The following is a 16,329-nucleotide window of genomic DNA, read 5'->3' on the forward strand; positions in this document are numbered from 1 at the left end:
AGCTACAGATCACACATTGGCCCTCAAAATCTCCCAGAATTCCTCTAACATACAGACATTTTACTTCTCCAACTGGTAAAACACTTTCACTTTTGGTAGCTTGTCTATGACAACTCTCACAACTCCCACCTCCATGTGGGCAGTGACCTCACCCTATGTTTCTTTCTTAACTTACCCCAAGCCTAAGCAGCTTTTTTAAAGACGGTTATGTTTTACTGACTAGCTGGTACAATTCATGTGCTGTTGAAATTTCCCTTAAAAGAGATGCCCTGAAAATACAGGTTTTTATCTTCCTTCTTTTAAAAATGTCTATTAATATTATGCTACTCTAGGGTCTAAGAGAACTGGACTAATGAATTCTTGAAGGATAACTAGGTTATTTCGTCCAAAATATGTCTCCTCTCACAAGGCCACCTTGGCAATGCTGGAGAAAGCCTATCCTTATGGAGAGGACATTGAGTTGAGATTTTGTGGATTCATAACAAAAGAACAAGAAAGACATTTTCAACTAGAAACCCGACAGATACACAAAACAGGGTAATAAAAACCAAAACAGTAGCTTCTGACACACAGCTAATAATGGTAGAAACATGACAAATAGATCACAAAGGAAGGTGACCCGTGCCACCTCCTCACCTATTCACCAAGCTCATTAGCTGCTGGCATCTGTGTGGGCATTGGTGCCAGCAAAGGGCCACTGTGGAAACAATTGAAGCTTTTTCTTTCAGGAAGTCGCATCTAGAAAGTCATTGAAGAAGGATTTTTTTCCAAACTACAAAACTGACATGTCAGACATGTCGTACGGTCAGAGAACATGTACCCAACTTGAAGTGTCGGCTACTGCCACCAGTTTCTGCCTCAGGCACTGGATTAAAAAGGAGATTATCTTGGGGCACCTGGGTGCTCCGTTGGTCAAGCGTCCAACTCTTGGTTTCAGCTTAGGTCATGATCTCACTGTCTGTGAGTTCGAGCCCACCTGCACTGGCAGTGTGGAGCCTGCTTTGGATTCCCTCTCTCCCTCTCTCTCTACCCCTCCTCCTCTTTTGCTCTCTCTCTCTCTCTTTCTCTCTGTCTCAAAAAATAAACTTAAAAACAATTAAAAAAAAGAGATTATCTTAATTCTAGGTCAGCTCTGGAGGTTAGAGGAAGCAAGGATGAAGAGCCAGATATATAGATGAATAGACAGATAGATAGACAGTTAATTATTGTGCCTCCATTTCTATATAATAGATATTAAGTGTATCCTTCTCCCATTTCTGTTCCATCAAGCAACTCTACCTCTACTTCTTGGCAGTAACAAGCAACTCCAGAGAAAACTTCTCTCTTTGCCCCTCTTTTTCCCTCTCTTGTTCCCTGTCTCTTCCCCCCTCTCTGATTCTCTCTAAACTAAAAATGTAGGGGAAGAAATGGCATTAAGAGTTTGAGACAAATGGTCAGAGTCAGTGGAAGGACAGTTGTCCCAGTTCTTTTTTTCTACATTAGTGCTTGTTCCAAAAAGAAAAAAAAAAACCTAAAAATTTTATTTTGGGGGAAAAAATGAAAATATACAGTGAAGAAAAGGGGAAAGATACTGGAGTAAGGGTCCTATGTTTGAGGTCCAATTCCAATTTTCCATCACAACTTAGAAGTATATTGATGTAGGCTTTTTTAAACCTAAGTATACCCTGGGCAACACGATATCCCCTTTTGTCATGAGCACACAGCTGCCTCCATGTGGCCTCACAGCACTTGTCAGAAATCATCTTGGGATCATGAAGCCACGTAAGGTGGCCTTATGGGCTCATGGGCATTGGCCTTGCAAATGAAGAACAGTGAGGTAGCCCATCTTCAGCAACAAGATGCGCACACCTGCACAGCCCGGGATCCATTGGAATGGGTAGTTCCAGAGTCCCAAGTGCCCGTATCGCAGTCCAGAAGTCTCCTTGGCATCACAGACAGAAGGGAATCCTCTCTCTGCTTCTTCCATCCCCTTTTGGGATGGTCACCACTTTACAACGTTAGTCATATTTTGGGGCATGTGTAGGAGTATCCTTGTCGGGGTTTGCTTGTAGTTTCCTGAACGTGGGACCAATGCCCTATACCTTTACCTATACCCTTTACATCACCTAATACAGTCCTAAGCACATTAGCGGGCATAAAAATGCGTGTTAATAAATGTTGATTTTAGAATTCAATTCCAAAATTGCTTGTATATTTTTGCCTATAATGTATAAAATTGTACCATATACATGCACCATGTTCCACATACATCTATGTGCTTTATGCAGTTATCTTTCATGCCCATTGCACTGCTTGGTTAGTATACACACTCTTATTTCCCTGGAACATTCTCCTTCCAGTCTCCTGCTCAATACACTGTGTGGCTCTGGTTGTCTATTTTTCCCATCAAGATTCACAGAGGTATCTGGTATTTTACAAGCAGTTGAAATTGGACAATTTCAGCCATGCAACAGTCCCAAATACATGAGTTTATGTACCAATAAGAGGAGCTTACGGTTTCTATATTTTCTGGTTTCACAACACAGTATACTAGTTTCAATGAGTAATTTTTGGTTTTTACCAAATTTGTCTTTTACTTAAAGCTTCTTTATATATAAAACTCTAGAGAACTGTTTGTGGGAACAGAAATGTGCCAGAAAACTCAACCATATAAACGAAAAAAGAAACAAACCATCATGCTGATAGGAAAAGCACATATTTATAGGGTGAATATCGGACTGGAAAGCAGAAAGACAGTAAAAATATTCAAGGTAAATCCTTGCATTTTGGGCACTAGCAAGCCGATTCCCTATCACCAACATTTATGGGGCTTTTTCCCTCATTGTTACAGAATATCAAGGCACTGAGGCAATTTTTCCTTTACAAAGTAGAATTAGCTTTCCATCCTCCTCCCTCCCCACATTAACCATCTCCCCAGTGGCTACACACAAGAACCATTTATATTTACGTTAAAAATGATTTGGCCTATGTACACTGCATTGTTTGACAGGGAAGATGGATGTTCGCTTATAATTAAGTTTCAGCATAAATGACATCATTCAGGAAGATAAGAGTTCCCTTATTCCCTCTCTGCTGGTTTTCTCATAGGATACTGTGGGCTGTCTGAAGATTCTGATGATTTTTCTCTGCCTTCTCATTAACAAACAGTACTGCAGCAACTCAGTTACCTCTGAAAATCCGGAGGAAATTTTCCCTAATTCATCAGCTATCTCTTGGTTCTTTGCTTTTGGGAAAGGAAGGGTGTAGAGCCTTATCACTTGACATTCTGATACAGCATAGACATCACCTGGATGTTTGCTAGAAATGGAGGATCTCGTGGTCCCACAGACCTGTGGAATCGAAACCTGAATTTTAAAAAGGTTCAAAGGAGGGCGCCTGGGTGGCTCAGTCAGTTAAGCTTCTGACTTCAGCTTAGGTCATGATCTCGTGGTTTGTGAGTTTGAGCCCCACGTCAGGCTCTCTGCACAGAGCCTGGAGCCTGCTTCAGATCCTCTGTCTCCCCCTCTCTCTGCCCCTCCCATGCTCATGCTCTGTCTCTCAATAGTAAACAAACATCAGAAAATTTTTTAAAAGTAAATAAAAATTTAAAAAAAAAGATCCAAAGGGGCACCTGGGTGACTCAATCTGTTAAGCGTAAGCGTATCACTTAGGCTCAGGTCATGATCTCATGGTTCATGATTTCGAGCCCCACCTTGAGCTCTGTGCTGACAGCTCAGAGCCTGGAGCCTGCTCCAGATTCTGTGTCCCCCTCGCTTTCTGCTCCTCCCCCACTCAAGCTCTGTCTCTCTCTCTCTCTCTCTCTCTCTCTCTCAAAAATAAACATTAAAAAAATTTTTTTAAAGATCTACAAGTCATTTTTCTACATATGACAGCTGCTGGTGTAAGAGACATAAATATGTACAACAGGCAGCTTTGTCGTTAAGGCTTTAGGTTTTTTTCTGTCTTTATACAACATCAGGCTTTGAGGCTAGATTTTCAAACTCCCATGTATCCTTTTCCCTTACTAAAGTAGGAAAACTATAAAATTATTTTTTTGTCTTGTATAATTCTCACATTACTGTGTGCATAACCTAATCTTCCCAACCAAGTTATAGGACAGCAACCATATCAAAATAAATTATTCTACCTTCAGTGTCTGTTGAATGCATTTGACATTATACCAAATATTAAAAAGGGTATTTATGGAGATGTACAGGATGTCATCCCTGCCAATAGTATTTGTTTGTTGTTTACCTGTTTCTTGTCCTTCATCATCATAGGACCATAAACTCCAACAAAGCAGGGATCATGTTTTTCACTCTTATACCTGCAGCTCCTTCCACAATGCCTAGCACATAATAGATGCTCAGTGAATATGTATTTCACAGATGAATGAGTTTATAACATGGTAGGGAAAAAAGGATGCATATGCAAATATTTAAAAGTTTGGCATAAGTAATAAGTGCCATACAACCACGTTGTTCACATGCCTTCTATAAAAGTGATCTGCCTAAGAAAGAACTGAACCCGCAGTGCCTGGCTTGCTCAGTCAGTAAAGCACATGATTCTTGATCTCAGGGTCATGAATTCAAGCCCCATGTTGGGTGTAGAGCTTACTTAATAATAATAATCAAAAAAATAAAATAGGGAGAATATTTAAAAAAGAAAGAAAGAATCAATCCTTCACAAACTCATCCAAAAAATAGAAGAAGAGGGAACACTTCTTAACTCATTCTATGAGGTCAGTGTTCCCCTGATACCAAAACTAAGGAAAGACAACCCAAGAAAGGAAAACTAAAAGCCAATATAACCTAATATAGATACAAAAATTCTCAATGCAATGCAAGCAAACCAAATCCATTAACATGTAAAAAGGAATATACAGTATGACTAAATGGGGTTAATTCAAGAATAAAAGGTTGATTCAACATATGAAAATCAATCAATGTAGCATACCATATTAATAAAGGACAAAACCACATGATTATCTCAATTAATGCAGAAAAAGCATTTGACAAAATCCAACACACTTCTGTGATTAAAAAAAAATTCAACAAACTAAGAATAAAAGAGAACTTCCTCAACCTGATAAAGGTCACCTACAAAAAACCTACAGTGAACATCATACTTAATTGCAAAAGACCAAAAGCTTTCCCCCGAAGATCATGAATAAGACAAGGATGTCTTCTCTCACCACTTGTATTTATCATCGTATGAGAGATTCAACCCAGCACAATTAGGGAAGGAAGGAAGGAAGGAAGGAAGGAAGGAAGGAAGGAAGGAAGGAAGGAATCAAAAGAAAGAGAGAGAGAAAGAAAGAGAGAGAAAAAGAAGGAAAAGAAAAATCCAGATTGGAAAAATGGGGAGAGAGGGGGAATATATCTCTGTATATCTCTATGACATATCGTGTCTATTGAAATTCCTAAGAAATTCACAAGACAAGTAGTAGAACTAATAAATGAGTTCAGAAAGTTTGCAGAGTATAAGATAAATATACAAAAGTAAGCTGTGTTTCTATATGCTAGCAATGAACAATATGAAAATGGAATTAAAAACAATTCCATTTAAATTTTTTTTTTTTTGGGGGGACAGAGAGAGACAGAACATGAACGGGGGAGGGGCAGAGAGAGAGGGAGACACAGAATCGGAAACAGGCTCCAGGCTCTGAGCCATCAGCCCAGAGCCCGACACAGGGCTCGAACCCACGGACCGCGAGATCGTGACCTGGCTGAAGTCGGATGCCCAACCGACTGCGCCACCCAGGCGCCCCAAAAACAATTCCATTTAAAATAGCATCAAAAATCTCAGCTCAGATCATGATCTCAGGGTCGTGGGAATGAGCCCAGCATCAGGCTCTGGGCTGAACATGGAGCCTGCTTAAGATTCTCTCTTTCTCCCTCTCTCTGTTCCTCCTTCCCACTTGTGTGACCTCTCTCTCTAAAATAAAAAAATAAATAAATAATTTAAAACATTTAAAAGATAAAATAGCATCAAAAAGGATAACATATTTAAGGATAAATTCAACAAAAAAGTGCAATACATGTACAATGACACTACAAACATGTTGAAAGAAATTAGACAAGATCTAAATAAGTAAAAAGACATCCTATGTTCATGGATTGGAAGACTCAATATTGTTAAGACAGCAATGCTTTCTAAATTCATCTACATATTTTATCTAATCCCTATAAATCCCAGCTACCCTTTTGCAGAAACTGAAAAACTGAACCAAAAATTTTATATAGAAATGTAAGCAATGCAGAATAACCAAAATAATCGTGAAAAAGGACAAAGTTGGGTTTCTTCCCAACTTCAAAACTTCCTATAATGCCACAGTAATCAAGAATATGTGGTACTGGAATGGGTTTAGACAGGTAGATCAATGGAATAGAATTTACATCTAGAAATAAACCATACATATATGGTCAATTGTTGACCAGACAATTCAATGGGACATAAAATTGCATGTTCAACAAGTTGTCCCCTTTCTGGGACAACCGGATATCCACATGTGAAAGAATAAATTTGGACTCCTACCTCACACCATATACACCAAAATGTATAAAAGCTTCAAATGTAAGAGCTAAAACTATATAACTCTTAGAAGGAAATATAGGTATAAATCTTTATGACTATGGATTAGATGACTATGGATTAGAGAATAGTTTCTTACACATGACAAGCAACAACTAAAAATAATAGATAAACTAGACTTTATCATAATTAAAAATTTTTGTACATCAAAAGACCCTATGAATAAAATGAAAAAAAAAAAAAGAAGATTCACAGAAGGGGAGAAAATATTTGCAAATTATATATCTGATAAATGACTATTATCCATAATATATAAAGAATACTTACAACTCAACAATAAAAAATACAAATAATCCAATTAAAAATGGGCAAAGGATTTGAATAGAAAATTCTCCAAAGATGATATGTAAATGACCAATAAGCACATGAAAAGATGTTTAATATCACCAGCCATTAAGGAAATGCAAATCAAAAACACAGTAAGAAAGCACTTCTCACCTACTAGGATGACTATACTAAAAAAAAAAAAAAAGGCACCCAGAAAATAACAAGTGTTGGCAAGGATATGGAGAACTGGTATCCTCAGACATGGCTGGTAGGATTGTAAAATGCTACTGCCACTTTGGAAACAGTTTGTCAGTTCTGCAAAAAGTTAAGCATAATATTACCATATTACCCAGCAATTCCACTCCCAAGCATACACTGAAGAGCACTGAAACATGTCTGCACAAAGCTTGTACATGAATGTCCATAGCAACATTTTTTAAAATAGCCAGAAAGTGGAAACAATGCAAATGCCAATCAACTAATGAATGAATAAAGAAAATATTGTGTATACAGATAGTGGAATATAATTTAGCATAAAAATGAATGAAATACTGACACATGCCACAAGTTAGATGAACCTTGAACATTTTATAATAAGTTTAAGAAGCCAGATGCAAGAAACCACATATTGTATGATTGCATTTACATGAAATGGCTAGAATAAACAGCTCATATAGACAGGAAGCAGATTAGTGACTTTCAGGGGCTTGGTAGAGGGGGGAATGGGTGTGGCTGCTAATGGTTACAGAGTTTCTTCTGGGAGTGATGAAAATATTCTGGAATTATAAAGTTATAATGGCTGTGAAACTTTGTGAATTTACAAAAACCCACTGAATTATACTCTTTAAAAGAGTGAATTTTATGGTACATGAATTATATCTCAATTTAAATAAAAACTTGTATGACAAAAAAACAATCTCCTCTTTTAAAATTGCTTCTCTCTTATTATTTTTTAAAAATGTTTTAATGTTTATTTATTTTTGAGAGAAACAGAGTATGAGCAGGAGAGGGGCAGAGAGAGAGGGAGACACAGAATCCGACTCAGGCTCCAGGCACTGAGCTGTCAGCAGAGTCTGACATAGGGCTGGAACCTACGAACTGTGAGATTGTGACCTGAGCTGAAGGATGCTTAACCGAATGAGCCACCCAGGTGGTCCTTCTCTCATATTTTATAAAGGAATGGCATGTCTCTCATCCATTCTCTTCTTCTACAGTGCATTCTTGGGTGCATTGCCAAACAGAGGAATGATTCAAAATACTGTATTTTCCTAGTACACGGAATGACCCTAACAAATCCTTTTGTGAGAAAGTTGACTTCTAACTTTTTGCTATTAAGGAAATTGCAGGAACAACTAATCAAATCTTCAGGTAAAAACTAGTTTTGATGATAAATCACAATATAATTTTTAATGTAACTCAGAATAATTTCAAAGAACTGAATGACACCATTACAAAATTCTTTCTATTTGCACCTACTTATATAGGTGAACAAGTTTTGTTGGAATTTACATCTATTACAGTGAAAAGTAGGAATAAAATTGATGCTGAAATCTTCCTCATTCTATAATAATATTTTTCTACAATACATGAACTAATTGAAAAAAAGCTATATCCATTTCATTAATAGATGTGTCTCTAATAAATTTTACTCTTTAATAATATTTTAAACTTTGAAATACTTTTCAATTATATTTGATTACTTGAGTGCTATAGGTATTTGTAATGTTAACTCAATTCAGAATATTTTAATGCCTCAAACCCTATAGTTGTAGGACATTTGAAAAGACAATAACAAAGCCTCAATTTATATGTATATTTTTGTGACAGAATTATGACTGAATAATCAATAAAAGGTTTTAAATCATAATACAGTAGCAATATAAGATTCCAGCTGTTAAAGAGCTTATTCATGCCTTTTAAAATAAATTTTGGATTTTATTATATAGAGAGAAAGTGTAAAAACTTATTTAAAACTTATTTTGAAAAATGTCAAACATCCATAGCCTTAGTCTGAGATAAGGGCTTGGGCTATAAGATCATGTATGTTTAGAAATTATTGTAAGGATTTGATGCAGGTAGTTCTTTAAGGAAGTAATCCTAAAGAACAGGAGAAGAAGTCCAAAAAAAGTGTAACAAGGAAGAAGGAAAGACCCACCAAGGGTACGTTATCAATTTGATCACACTAGGGGTTCCCCAGGGAACCCTCCGATCTCTGTGTAAGATGCACCCCAGAATTGTCCAGCAGATTTTGTCCCCCACAAATAAAGAATAGTCCCATGGAGTGTTAACTTTCTCACACTTTCAAATTTGTTCAGGCAGCAGAATGACATCCAAGATTTCTGTAGATGTTTCTGTGACAGGAGAGATGCATGGTGCAAACAGGGCCAGGTACTACTCCAGGGACTCCTACTACAATGGCTAATGTGGACCCAGAGCATGCATGGTAGCATAGGAGATGCCCAATGCATAAACTAAAGAAAACAGAATGGTGTTATAAACATCAATACGCCAGCATCCAGCATCGACAATTATCTTGTTTTATCTGTATCTCCCCTATTTCTTTAACTCCCATTGAATTTTGAAGGAAATCCGAGAAATCATGTCATGTCATGTCATCTACACATATTTCAGTGGGGATCTCTAGAAGATGAAGACTCTTTTTTAACATAACTCCAAGCCTTAGATTTTATTTTCCCTAACATCTTGAAATAGGATATTATTTTACTTATAATCATCTTTGACTGTCCTTTTCTGGATTTTTGAGATTAACAATCCAGTCTAATCAAAGACCGGTCCCTTAAAATTCAATCTACATTTACTTAAGGCTTCAGTTTGACTTGGCCTGTTGGTTCCAGCGGGAGAAAAAGGCAAAAAGGCAGAAGACAAAAAACACACAATGACAACGAAACAAACAACAAAAACTCACCTCTTAATTAGACACTTGAAGAGATATAAAAATTAAAAAAAAAAATCATGGGCTCTCTTCCCATTTCTCCCTACCAAAAGGCAATTGCGTGTTCTCCATTATTTATTTTTAATCAAGTCCCATAATTTAGGAATTGTTATTCAAAACCTAGGGTTTCACATTTTAGATAATAATACATTTTTTTGTTACCTACTTGGGATGCCTCTTAACCTTCCAGCTCAAATTTCAGGGAACATCTGTGCATATTTGTACCAAAAATTATATAATCAAAGTAATTTTTTAATGAATTGTGATGCATTCTGGGGTTATCTGGTGTCTATGTTGAAGTATGTCTAACTTTTGCTTTCTGTACCAAGCTGCCAGCTTCCCTCTGGAGGTACATCCAACTACTTACTAGGGATGAGAGCATGTGTTTACTCCAAGTTTAGAACCCACTAATGTTTCATAGGTATAAGGTTACAAACCAACTTGAATCTTTTGGTGTTCGACTTTGTTTGTTCTTGGCAAACCTCAAAAAAACTTAACGGGGCTCAAAAGATTTCTTGGACATGGACTTTAAGAAAAAGTATTTTGATGAGTAAAGCATAAATGAACCAGAACCCATATGGATCAAATTTTCCTCAAAATGCACATGGGTTTAATAATTAATGGAAAAAGTGCTTCTAGTATGCATTTGGGGTTTTATCAAACCCCAGATATTTGGAAAAAAATAGTTTGATAGGTTCAAAGAACCCAAACTCTGATTTGATGCACCCACATTAATATCTCGATGTTGAATAAAAATGAGAACTATTTAGGTGTAATGGAAAACAGAGGCAGAACTTGTTCAAAAATTACATGAATGAAAGAAAATAACATAATGCTACAAAGTTCATCATTGTTCATATTTATTTTCGTAAATCCTTCTTTCAAGAATTTCCAACAATCTTTTAACTATGCTGTCTTAGCATATTAAGAGTTTTGAAAGAAATTATTGATTGCAGCTAAAAAAGAAAAAAAATGAATGAAGGCCTTTGAGATGCATAATATGTCATGAAATTTTCTGAGTTATTTGCAAATGTTTCTGCCAATATCAATAAATCCCTGAAATGACAGGATAAACTGTATTAATTAAAGAATGTTTCTATGTATGTAGAAGTTCCTGAAAGTTGTATTTTTGAATTCACAGTAGTAATGCTGTGCATCTGAGCAAAATTTAGTTTTACCTCTTTTCCACCAAGGTAATTGTGTTCAGCTTCAGGGGCACTCTCTCAGCAGAAACTGAATATTTAAACTTTATGCACATTCAGTATGTTTATATGTCAAGAAATTCCCATAAACTTTGATGCAATTTATCTAATTTCCATTGAGTACATGAATCCTCTATAAGCCTGGACTCAACCATAAATAAAAATAGCACTGTGTTTTCTTTATGCAGGCTTGTATTTATATAAAATAATAGTTAAAGCATTTTTCGGGCAATGAACGTGGAAATTTAGCCTAACTTTCAGCTAAATTTGAGTAGGATATGTCAGACCAATAAAATTAATTCTTAATTATCTTGCACTTTAACTCCTTAGAAGCTACTGAAATGTTTGAATTTTTTTTATGTTTAGTTTAAATTCCACACAGAGTAGTTATGCTCTACCTTTTTTGTTTATACCTGTACATCTATAAAAAGCGATATAGAGGAAATAATTTAATGTTGCATCAAAGACACTGAACTGAAAGAACTTTCTTAAGAGACAAAATACTTTCATAATGAAAACTGAAAATTTCGATTTTTGTTGTTACTGTTTTAAAAAAAATTACCATCTCTCCTAATAGAGGCAAAGCTTGGCATCTTCTGAAGGACTCCATATTGGGTCCATATTGTGGGCCAGCAAGTCAGCTATCACAACCCTAAGAAGTGACTGCTCAGAAGGGGTTTCCCTACAGATGGAGGAAGAGCTCGGTGACTAGGGTTAACACTGTGTTCCAAATAAACCCAATTGCTTGGAGACGTTTATGGATGAGCCATAAATGGAGTTGAATGCTATCTCCACTCGCATTTTTCTTCCTCTTCATACTCCTGCACACAAAACAACTATTGTAGAAGGCAGTTGTATATGTTGCCAGAAACCCAGCAAAGCCATATTAGTGACGTGACCCTTTATGATACGCGTTTATTTATATTCAGTGAAGTAGGTTACTGACAATTTGGCCATTAATTTGCTGTTTATAAATCGTATTTTCCCTGTATAGTAACCGCAAGACTTTGACATTCACAGTCGTGTTGAAAGAAACAAGTTTATTAAAGAAGGCGAAGGGGAAAAAAATCTGTCCTTTAAAGTTCACCAAATTGCACATGTCAGCCACTAAGTAAGATTCTGGACTTGAAAAACAGAAAAATGCCTAGTGTGGGGGAAAGAGAAGGGAACACCCTGTATGCATTCAATTCACATGCTGAAGGGGAATCAGAGCAGCAAAGAAAAGCCTAAGTATTCCAACCCCTAAAGAAATATAATCCGGAGTTTATATCAGATGGTTTATGGGAGTTTATTGGAATATACAACAGGGTTCATGTCGTGTGTCACAAGGTGAAGCCTGTTCGCCAGTGATTTACAGCCTGCATGTGCCGGCATTACTGTAATTTATAGGACGCAGATGGTCCTGGGGTGCCCCGCTGACTTGTAGCTGAATCAGGACCTAAGCCCCGTGTGTCATCTGCTCTGGGTATCTCAGGCTCACTTCCCAAAATTACGCGCCAACACGTTTCTGTTCTGAACTGGAAGATTCCACAGACCCTTACCTTGCAACAAATGCAACTTTAAAAATATGCAACTGGAGCAAAGGTGGAAAAACACGGGCTGGGAAGAGTCATTTTTTTCCCCATCCAGCCAAAGAAAGATACTGTCAGTCTCTTCCCTTCCTTGGGCAGCTTCCATCAAGATGTTTGTCACTACTGTGCTAACGGAGAGACAAGACATTGCTTTCCTTTCTGAAGGCGTCCAAACTAAGTATCTCTGCTAACCACCCCACTTGCAAAATTACTAAAATCTAAAAGAAGGCTAAGGCATCTAAAATTTTGTGCCTGTTTCTGATATAAAGTGCCAAAAAGCCTCTGTCCCTAGCCACCTTCAACATTGTTACATAATTGTGTCTTTATTACAAATCCTCTTTATTACCCTCAAAGGATGTGGTTCAGAAAGATGGTGTAATACCATGAGATGGATGTTTACAGAATCTAATGTAAATGGATTGACCTTTTTCAAAAGACTGTTTTATCAGCACTTGAATTCACAAATTAAGGCACACGTGTTGGTTTTGAACTCGCTTTCAGTACCTTCATTTGAAGTTCGCGGCGCTCCTCGTTCTGGCGCTAACACGTTTCATAGCGCGTTTGAACCTCCGTCGGCCAAGGGGAGTGAGAGAAGAAAGGACCCTTGAAGTTCCATTTATGCTGCTCAGATGCTCAGACATCTCCCTTTGAGCTCTTTATTGAGAAATTGAGTTGAACAATCTGGCAATCACAAACATGTGCCTTAATAACTTGTTCCAGCACCCTTGTACATTGACACCAAGTGCTCCCATTTCCCACCCCCCCCCCCCCCCCCCCCGCCAGCCCTCACGGCCCTAGGGATGGCAGGAAGGACCAGAAGAGACATTTCCGGTGCACTCTTCCACGTTTCTGCAGGAAACTCAGTGCGCAACCACTACAACGGCGCTGTGCAAGAGAAATACCGTGTGAACCACGTACATAATGCTAAATTTTTTAGTAGCCACTCTCAAAAGAGCAAAAAGAAACGGCTGAAATGAAACAATACTATTTTACACAACCAAGTGTATCCGAAACAATACCATTAAACAAGTAACCAATATGAAAAATATCACTGAAATCTCGCATTTTTTTTTTTGCACTCCATCTTCAAAATCTGACAGGCGTTTTATGTTAATGGCTCATCTTAATTCGAACTAGCCACAGTTCAAGTGTTCAATAGGTACCTGTGGCTGGTGGCTGTCGTACTGGGTAGTACACTTCTAGAACGTTTCCCTGATGAAGAAGTTGATCTAGAAAAGCTGAAATAGGTAATAAATCTTGTGACTTTTTCCAGAAGCAACAGCCCTATATACATGTTTTAATATATTTAAAAACATGTATGTATGTAGTGTGTATGTATACATTGTTTTCTTATCAAGCAAAGGGGGTGGGAATGGGGGAGTCCGAGAGGGGAACCAGGAGGGCTGTAATGGAAATAAAATTGACAGCCTCTCAAAACTCAGGTGGCACTTTCCTTTTCCAGTTAATTACAGTTTTAATTACATGGCTTCTTGCGACTCCTTGATACCTAATAAACCAGACTCTTTGGGGCAGCCAAGTTGGGTTTTGCTTGAACTGCAGGTGTAAGACTCAGCATGAAACATAAATCAACTTCTTAAACACACTCCCAGGGTGTGTTCAAGCTTTTTCTTCCTGTTTGCTTGTAAAATCACATCTTTACACCATTGTTGGTAGAGAAATGATTGAAGCAGCTATGAGTTGAATAATAGCTTCGTGTTTTTGACTCACTTGGCCTGGCGTAAAACATTTTGCCTCCGATGAAATAGAATAGGAAAATACATAATGTGTTGTTTTTTCCCTCTTTCAGTCTTATGAATAATATATACTCCAAATACTGACCATTTCATTTAAGAAAATAAGGATCTGTTAGGGAAAATAAAAATGAAGGCCCTGGGAATGCATTCGGATTTCCGGTTTGAGTATTTGGAACCCATAGGATGATGGGAGGTGCATTTATTCCAGGCGAGTACTGCATGAGGTCAGTCAAGTTCAAACACGGTAGAGAGTGGGCCAGGCATGGGGCCTCGGCTGCAACAGAAAGTAGGGAGGGAGAGACGCACTCTTGAAGTCCTCATTGGCTGAAAACCCAGCAGCATCTGATGGCATTATGAGCAGCTTGCAATTTAGCTCCAGCAGCAGGAAAATCTGCACTTGATCAACTCTGCCATAACTAGTAAACGTCACTATGGTGAATGCGGATTTCAATGGAAGGTTTTGCAGTGCCTAGTGATAATTCTGCCAGTCCTCCCTCCTTCCCTCCTCCATCCATAAAGAGAAAGTGCAACATATGGTATTTGCATGTTATCACAAAATATGAGATACTGGGTGAAATAAATTACGTGTGAAGGGGGTTTAGCCCATAATTTCTAGTAATTTCAAAAACATGAAAATGGCTTTTGAAGTAGGAGAGAGGGCCTTTCTCCTTGGGGAAAACTTCAGAACACATCACACACTATATAAACACAAATGCATTTACCTTGCCTGGGCCTCCCTTTTTTTCTCCTTGGAATCCTGGCTAATTGTCAATGATGTCTGTGTTCTAACAAGAGGTTTCTTTTTCAGACCTGAATTATTTGAATTCAAGCTCTCTGATTGGGAAGTTCTATTGCGAAGTAGGAAAGTTTGTGGGGGAGGATGAGGGGCGGAGGGCTCGGGAGGGAAGGAAGTGCCTGTACATGAATCACAATCTTTTTATGAAAGAAGATCCAAAGTTGATTCACGGTCCGTTGCTCCTCTCAGGTTCTCATCAATAATGTTGAGTCCTGAAAAGATGTCTTTCTTGTCTCTGAGTGGTCTCTACTTGTTCTGCCTCTCTTATTAGCTTTCACAGCCCTCTACTTGAAGATGCAAGGATCAGATCAAACTTCGAGACCCAGGTGAGAAGGCATGATGAAACCCTTGGAATACCTAATACATGTCTGGCTCCTACTGGCCTCTTGACCATTGTTGCATTTTGGAAAACTATGTCCAGGATGAATGTATAGGTGGGTACGAACTCTGAGCTGGATGGTGCTTTGTTTTCATATTAGCAATGAAGAGCTGGAAATTGGCATTCCTGGGTATTATTGTAACTGCAGCCCCAGAAGTTCCTGGATATCAGTGTTTCTGTTCATCTCTCTTTAAAATAAATGCTTGTGACTATGCACAATAGTTGTGCATACTAAGTACAAATAAGTATTTGTCAAGTCTACTCTACTATGAATTCCAGGGGAGCACCCAGCCTGGTGCCTAGTACATAATCGGTGCTCACTAATTATTGATTTGAACAAATAACTGAAGTGGAGTTAAACTTCTCCTCCATCTTTTCTGGATAGGTGAAAAGAGTGAGGATCCAGGAAAACTGGGTTCAGTTACCTATAAATGAAATGCTCATCAAGTTGTGGCGGAAGGGGAAAGGCTGATAGACTCTAATTAGACCTTCCCTGAATTCCTCAATCTCTCTTCTCAGCAAGTACTCCTGGCTGGTCAGAAACTCTAAGGAGATTATTTACCCTTGGATGCCAAAGGTATCATCCTTGAAGCAGTAGGATGAAAAGCAGAGGGAAATGATCATCAGGAAAAATGCAACATGGTAATTACTAGTAATTGGATGGCCCATGAGAGCTTAAACAGCACTTTCAAAGACCTTTTTTTCAGTTAATCTGCATAAAAATCTTGTGTGATAAACCCATCATCTTCATTTGGCAGAAGGGGAAACTACGGTTCAGAGAAATGAAGTGCCTTGCCTAAAATCACAATGATAAAAATCATAGATCCTGGCTTG

The 16,329-nt window shown here is 37.9% G+C and overlaps 1 protein-coding gene across 5 annotated transcripts in view; it reads left to right on the forward strand.

Annotated features, from left to right (window-relative positions):
• The window catches only part of LOC147582466 (uncharacterized), a 65,878-nt gene that overhangs the window by 21,115 nt on the left and 28,434 nt on the right, over positions 1 to 16,329 (forward strand). For 3 of the 5 annotated variants that reach the window (XR_015249150.1, XR_015249149.1, XR_015249153.1), the window contains exon 3: positions 15,388 to 15,550. The exons of the other annotated variants lie outside the window; for them this stretch is intronic. The gene's annotated coding sequence lies outside the window, so the exon portion shown is untranslated. The remainder of the gene's footprint in view (positions 1 to 15,387; positions 15,551 to 16,329) is intronic. 5 annotated transcript variants of the gene reach the window in all.

This window comes from Puma concolor, chromosome A3, assembly GCF_028749965.1.
Source record: "Puma concolor isolate L17-30 chromosome A3, mPumCon1.1.hap2, whole genome shotgun sequence".
NCBI lineage: Eukaryota > Metazoa > Chordata > Mammalia > Carnivora > Felidae > Puma > Puma concolor.